This window comes from Branchiostoma belcheri, unplaced genomic scaffold (assembly GCF_001625305.1).
Source record: "Branchiostoma belcheri isolate BF01 breed outbred unplaced genomic scaffold, Haploidv18h27 scaffold1, whole genome shotgun sequence".
NCBI classification, from domain to species: domain Eukaryota; kingdom Metazoa; phylum Chordata; class Leptocardii; order Amphioxiformes; family Branchiostomatidae; genus Branchiostoma; species Branchiostoma belcheri.
In genome coordinates, this window is record NW_017802379.1 from 9,035,414 (window position 1) to 9,042,796 (window position 7,383).

General features: G+C 43.3%; 1 pseudogene; it reads right to left on the minus strand.

Annotated features, from left to right (window-relative positions):
* Nucleotides 1–992: 992 nt before the first annotated feature.
* LOC109471064 overlaps nt 993–7,383 on the minus strand; it is a 9,299-nt pseudogene continuing 2,908 nt past the window's right edge.

The window sequence follows — 7,383 nt, forward strand, 5'->3', positions numbered from 1 at the left end:
TATATCAACATGCAGAGCCCCTAAATGAGTAAAGTGCTGCACTAATGAGAAGTTATACCCGGCGTGTGCTAAAGTGGGAGTTGCTCTTTTAATTTTTGATTGTGGAGCTGTTTTTAAGAACACTTTTCTGTCATACCCTGGGGCTACACCAGCTTAATCACTTCATAATGGACTTTTTCATGATGTTTGTTTTTTGTTAGGTGTAAAATAAATGTAAAATAATATGGAAAGTGACATTTGAAAGTTTGTTCTGCCAAATGTCTGCAGGTGTCGTGTGAAAAAAACCTACTAAATATGTTCCGAGGTCAAAAACAAATACCCAAATTCAGTGTTTGTGGAACAATGACAATGCAACACAGCAAAACAATCACCAAGGTGTTGGCCTTTCCCAGCTATAGTATAGTATATATCTGCAATGGTACGTCATGGCACTTTACAATATGTGAAGTTCGAAAATTAAACCTCATCTTTTCATGAAAATACTTGAAAAGACAAAGCAGAATTATTCAGCCAGTTGTAGTCTTCATTCACCCAAAATCCTTTTTTTTTTCTGGTGGGTTTTCAAAAGAAACATTTCCAAACTGCCCACACAAAAAGAAAAATCATGGGTCCTGCAGCGAAACAGGTAATTAAATTTGTCTGGCCTTAGCACTTTTCCGATTCATCACGTCACTTGGGTAATCCTGTTTGCTGACGTTCCTCGGTGCCGCTGCCTCAATAAAAGTCCAGCCTTCTGCCCGTCTTTATATCACCAGCTGTGTTGCGGTGATGGTTTTGTCAGGAATCAGTGATATACACTTACACTGTAATGGCCAAAATGCCTCAGAGCTATGCTGCACCAGATAGCGGAATATAAAGGAAAAATGAATAATACTTCCCAACCCCACAGAGAAGGGCAGGGGGAACATCTTTATTGTTATTGTGGTGATAATGATGATACGTCGGGCCGAGATGGACTTGGCAGAAATGATAGCGTGGAAGTGAAGCGTCCTCCTTATCTAACCATAACTGTTTTTACACACAGGGAGGGGAGGGATCCCACTTTCTTACCAGGGCCATAAAACGTCTGAGCACTCTTCCTCTTACACTCCAGCGTAAGCCCTGCATTTTACAAGCTGTAGAATGGACTGGTCTAGACAAATTAAGATGTTTTTAGGGCTCGACATGAGAGAGACAAGTTGTGGACAGCATTGTGTGTGAACTGTGAAGAACATATGTTACACTGATGAAAATGTTTTAAATAATAAAGTCAATTTCTTTGCTAACTGTGTCCTGTTTATGTGTGCTGTTTGACTTTCTGTAATAGCTTATACATGCCAGGAGAGAGAGAGAGAGAGTGTGTGTGTGTGTGTGCGTGTGTGCGTGTGTGTGTCTGGTGTCTTTCTGTGTGTGTGTGTGTGTGTGTGTGTATGCATTTGTGTGTGTCTGCATGTGTTTGTATGAGAAAGTGTGCCTAGTGGATGGATATGAAGTTGTGAAGAAGCAGGAGCAAGTGGTCAATGCGTGTTCATGCGTCCCATCATTCCGGACAGCCCAGCCCCTTCGTCCGGCCGTGTCCTGTCCATCTGGTGCCTGGTCAGGTGGAACCTCGGACCGCCAAGGGTCAACCTGCACTGATCCACTCTCACAACCCACGCCTCTTCCTGCGGTTTATTCAATAGCAGATAAATACCGTATGTCTCACCTTAGTTACTGTCCCAGAGCCGACCCGAATACTTAAGTAGACCCGGGAAGAACCAGGGATGGAAGAGACTGGTCGTGTTCGGCTGCACAGAAAGGGCATCATCTGTAGAAACACATTTATAGGGAATACATGACTTACATCTACATGTAAGGACTATTCTCAAGGCAGATCTGGTGACAGCAAGACAGCATGAAATTGTCACTGATGATGATGAGGTGATGTCAAATTGGCAGGGCAATGTTCATTTGGCTGGTGTAAAGAAAGATACCAATACAAGAAGACGAAAGCCTGATAAAATGCCTGAAACATAAAAAATAAATCAAAGCTTAGACTTCTGCTTGTAGAGTACATGAGCACCACCTGTCCAATCTGACCACACAAGCGTTAAGAATCCTGTCTATAGTGACCACCTGTCCACATAGATTATCAATCCACCTGCACTTTCGCCACAAGTTACCTTAAAGCAAACAAACTGTTCTGAATAGATTTTTTGGCGACGCCCTTTGGGGGCGGAGGCATTTGTGTAAGTACTACGATCGCTTTGAAAGAATTTCAAAAATTGCACGAATGCATTCCCTGGGGAATTGGTTTTGAGGAAACCTTCGGCCATGTGGTTTTTGGATCAAGCAGGTAACTTACACCGGGTGCCCACGTGCCACCCATCCACCTGCCTGGCATGATTAATTACTGGACATTTGTCTTCTCCCCACACCATGGACAGAGAGCACAGCTGTCTTTGGCCAAAGACCATATCAGATCACAGAGAGAAAAGAAATTGTCCGTCCTTTTGGATCCCACAAAAGGTAAAAAAAAGTCGAAGGAGTAACAACTTCAGACCAGACATAAAATCCAGTCTCTGGTGGAGGATAGAGTGAAGTGAAATGGAGGACGGTTTGGTTCTAGCGGGAACTCGACCAAAGTAAAGTAAGTAAGTATGTCATCATAAAATCTATATTGCTGGGGAAGAACGGCTGATTCCTCCTATACGTGTATTTGGTATATTGCCCCACACCTCCTCCACCCATCCTGTAAATTTCACTACGTGCATGTCTTTATAAGATAGGGAAATATGTTTTTCTGATAATTGTAATGTAGATTGCTAGCTCCACCATATGAAATAATATATATCATTCAGTCGTCGCCTTGGCAATGATTTTTATTGCCTCAGCCTTGTTAAGTCACTGAACAATCTTTATGAAGTGATAAAAGGTGAATGGAGGACAGTGTAGGAAAAAAGTGACAAAAAAGTACTAAAAATAATTGTCCCAAGTCTGCATATGGTAGTATAGTAATACAACAGGACAAGGAGGTTAAAAAGGGATTGATTAGAAAGGCCTTTGCAGAAGTAATTGCACACACCTATGAAACCTGCAGCTAGTCCAAAAAAGCCTCAAGGTCAAGACCAAGACTGGATCTGGAACTGCATAGGAGCTTTTTTTGTTTGGTCAGGTGTTTAAAGCCCCATCGAAGTAATTTCTATGCATAGCATTTTCTACAGACCTCAAAGTGTCACTCATGTTGTACCTTCATCAAGCCAATGGACGTTCCAACCTTCTTCAGTTTTTGAAGAACAAAAAGTCGCCATGAGCAGAACACAGTTCTTGTTCAGTTTTCATGAACATATCCAACATAAAGTTCCGATATTGAATACATAACGGCACGGAGCACTTTAATTGTTCTTTATTGATAAGGTAATATACGCACAAGTCATAAGCCTATGGGATACTAGTATATATTTTTAATATCAAATGGCATTTCTAAGTGAAGAATGATTCTCATTACAAAGATACATATGTCATATAAGAGAGAGTACAGTATCATGATATCAATATTTCTTTCTACTAAATACACGATTTCAACTGAAACACGACATAACTGGAAGACCTGAGCATCCTTCCACAGCGAAGAAGACCGGATATCAAGTAAAGATCATATCCCCCAAGAGAGCCTAACGTGACGTCATCTGAAATCGGAAGTGAGAAAAATTTGGCTTTTTTTCAACGTGCGAAACAGAAAAGGCTCGCATTGGGTTTACGAAGGACAATCCAAATGACATTTTTACCCGTAAACGTCATTTTGCAGGTTTGTTAATTAGTCAACAAGTGATGAAAAAATACAATTTGTATATTTTGGAATGTTGACAAAATTTCCTTGCTTTAATAGATACTTTTACTGGTTTATCTGTTAGTGTTTACACAATGTTTTTTTTTATTTCAGTGGCTGAAATCGACTTTTGTCAGAACACAACTTTGGCGGCTGTATCAAAACACAGTATACACTCATTATAAAAACATGACGACAATTTTATTATTTCCATACACAAACATATTTTCAGGTGTTACATAAAAATGTACCCTAAAGTTTTCTTTTCCAAAGTTCATCGATCAGTTCCAAGTTTTTCGAGCGCGGCTGTGAAAGTTTGGAGCCGCCCGAAAGCGACCCGGTCACTAAAACAATATCATGGCGATTGATTCGGCAGCCCGGTGAAGTGGCTGATCGAATGAAGAGATTCCCCGGACTTCTCTGAATCATTCATACTGTCATTGAGCGGAGATCACCCGTGGAACAATCTTAAAAATCGCCTGCATATCCCGACAGAAAAACCGTTCCTCCAATCTGCAGCCTCGATCTATGAGTATCCGAGCCTTTTCTAAACCATAAACTCCCAAACCGAACGTTCCCGTGTCACTTACAATGTTCATAGAAACCGCGAGATGAGATAGTTTGGTAGAAAAAACGGCGATATTAGCTACTTTTGTGGGATCTAGGGTACAATTACTGGGTGATTTGGGTAGTTAAATGCTAATGGGTTGCGGCTGAATGACCCAAAATGGTCGGGACACCTGTCAGTGTGTAATGGATAGAAGTGGCACCACACTCATGTTCGGAGTGCCATATTCCCCACTTTAGGCTATGGGGATGGATGAAACTTTAATGTAAGTTCTGCGCCTGTTCATTTGTATCTCCTGCCCGCTTCCAGATCACGGTTTGATCTATTATTCATTGCCGACCATTTGGCGAAATTCCCTGGAATTCCCTCTCTCCCCGCCGCGATTAAAGGCCGGTCCGATTCAAGGGTTTTTTGATCAAACGGCCAGAGACGCGAGCTTTCCAAGTACAAGCCGAAAAGTGCGAGTTTATCGCGGGTAGAGCGCTAGCGCGCGCTTCTGTCCAAGCCCGGGGGCTTTTCCCGAAACACCCCCGCTTCTTTGAGCGGCGGCATCACGGCTCGCTCCGTCCTCCTGACCCGTGATTCGGCAGCAGACGAAGAAGATTTTCAATAATGACTGCCCCGAGGGCCAACGCGCTCACAAAAAAAGTGGAGGTTTACCGATGGTGTGTATTTAACTTTCTACAGAGAATAATGCGCCATTATTGTGCGAATCAAATGAGGCGGAATTAAAATTATTACCGGCATATGGTCTCGGCGCTCCCCGGCAGGGCTAGCGCCATGGGAGGCGGCAAAACTCGCAGATTTTCTCAACGAGCAAAAACAGCTCCTAGCAACCTCACATCGATCCCTCTATTTTAAAAAAAGATATGAGTAATGAAAACGCAGCCATCCTCTGAGGATACGGGTTGGATTGTGAGAGGATATCGGCTGTAAATATTGGATTTGAAGTGTGTCTTCCTCCGTGTAAGATCCAATTAGAAAGCGTATTGCGGGCGGACGGTGGGAGTGAGATTTCAGTGCAGGGGTTCCAACCCCTTCACAGTGGGATAGATAGCGGCGTTAGACGTGTGTCGACAGTTGGCGAAAGTGCTTCTTCGCCGCGAGGTACTTTCCAGCCGGCACGTCCCCCTTATCGGCCGGATGTATCGGCGGGCGGCAGGCGGCGGATCATGGCCTATGATCATCGGTTTCAGCGCCTCCTGCTCCCGCGGAGGGCCGGGCACCCTTGCCCGCGGGACACGCGCGAACCCGTGAACTTTTCTCGTACTGACGCCGCGCCCTGCATACTGATCACGCGCGGTCTCCGGTCGGCTTTTGTCCGCTTCACTGTGCAAATCACACACGCTGGCACATACAAATCGGATGTCCACAAGCTAACAGATAGTTCTCACTATCATCGACACATTTCACATCAGTTAGTTGATATATTATTTTATCAACACTTAACAAAGGGCAATGTGACGTTACACTCGCGTTATAACGCCACATACACACATTACAGGCAATACTAGAGTTTAAAAAAGTGTTGTGACTACTATATCTATTTGACGGACATGTACATCAGTCAAATAGAGCTTAAAGCGCTTAAGTGCCTTCGATTTATGTATGTGTTAGTACAAATGTAGTAAGATTTTAACATCAGTTAGTTATTGTTACATCTCGTCGCATAACAAAACACAATCACAGATTTGACTTCAACAATTCTAAAAAATGTAACTCATCGTACTTGTAGAATTGCACAAAGCTGGAATGGCCATAGCAATAGCCTTCAGAAAGTTAAACTTGAAGCATTTTCGGTATAACCTATTTGCAGAAAATTTCAATGAAATATCAGTACGTTTAACGCAACTTCACGAAGTTTGTTGTTTTACCTATTCACATTTTCAAATGTACACAAGGCAAATGCAGTTTTAGTAGGATGTAAGTCGACCAGTATCCAAGATACCCCAAGGGGAGCTGAGCGAAATTTCAAAATTAACAACAACAAAAACATAGCTATATAGCTCTATGTTAGTAATCTGTCATCCTTTTTTCTCAAGTGTTGCTATTTGACCGCAAAATTCAAGCTTCTACCGCCATTGAGAAGGCCTGGCTTCCCCCCGTTGAAGTTGAAAAGTTGAAGTGAGGGCCACCTGTTCGCCCGCCAGGGGGCGTCTCTTTGAGAACCATTTTCTCCAACAGTTGGCTCCGCGCGTCAGCTGTGGACAGCTGCGACGTCATCGCGCCACTTGGGCGCTCGGTAACGCACACAGTGGCCGCCACTCGCGCGGCGATACCCGCTAATTATCCCTCATTATGGCAAGGCGATCGTTACCCAGGTGGAATCATGGCAGATGTGTTTGTCCCATGCGTCAGAAAGCTTAGCCTCCACCAGGCCTTTCTACGGGAATACGGATCGTAGAATTCGGCAAAAAAAAGAGAGTAAAATTGACCAAGAGAGTCCGGCCGCGGGGAGGTAGTTTCTTTCCCTCCGAAGCGGCCAGTCAAACCTACAAGGTGGCCAAACTCACCTGTCAATTATTCTCCTATATATAGCCAGCGCAGTTAGTCCGGTAGGGACTGCAGAAAGCTACAGCAGCAAGCTACAAATGGTAGAATAATGAGGGACATGGCGGTTTTATATCATTACCAAGCAGATGTACCAATTTGCTTATTTTTACGTATAAACTCCATGTACGTATATACTCAGAGGTTTTGCTTTAGCTGTGTTTGCGTGTCTGCATTTATTTGAATATATCAGAGTGACAGGAAGTGAGAGGGAAATGGTGTAACCGCAGATTGACAGGAAAGTCGAATTGGAGGTCAAAATGGTCTCTCCACAGGCTGGGAGGAAGTGACAGTGGAATATGCAGAGAATCAGCAAGAAATTCACAACAACTCGAAATCCTTTTTTTAAGGCTCAATGTCATATAGCATGTAAACGGACATGACCATACAATATCTCTAAAGAGAGAAAGAAAATTAAATTAAAGCTACTATGCGCATTGCGCACACTACCCCCCCCCCAACACACACACACACACTA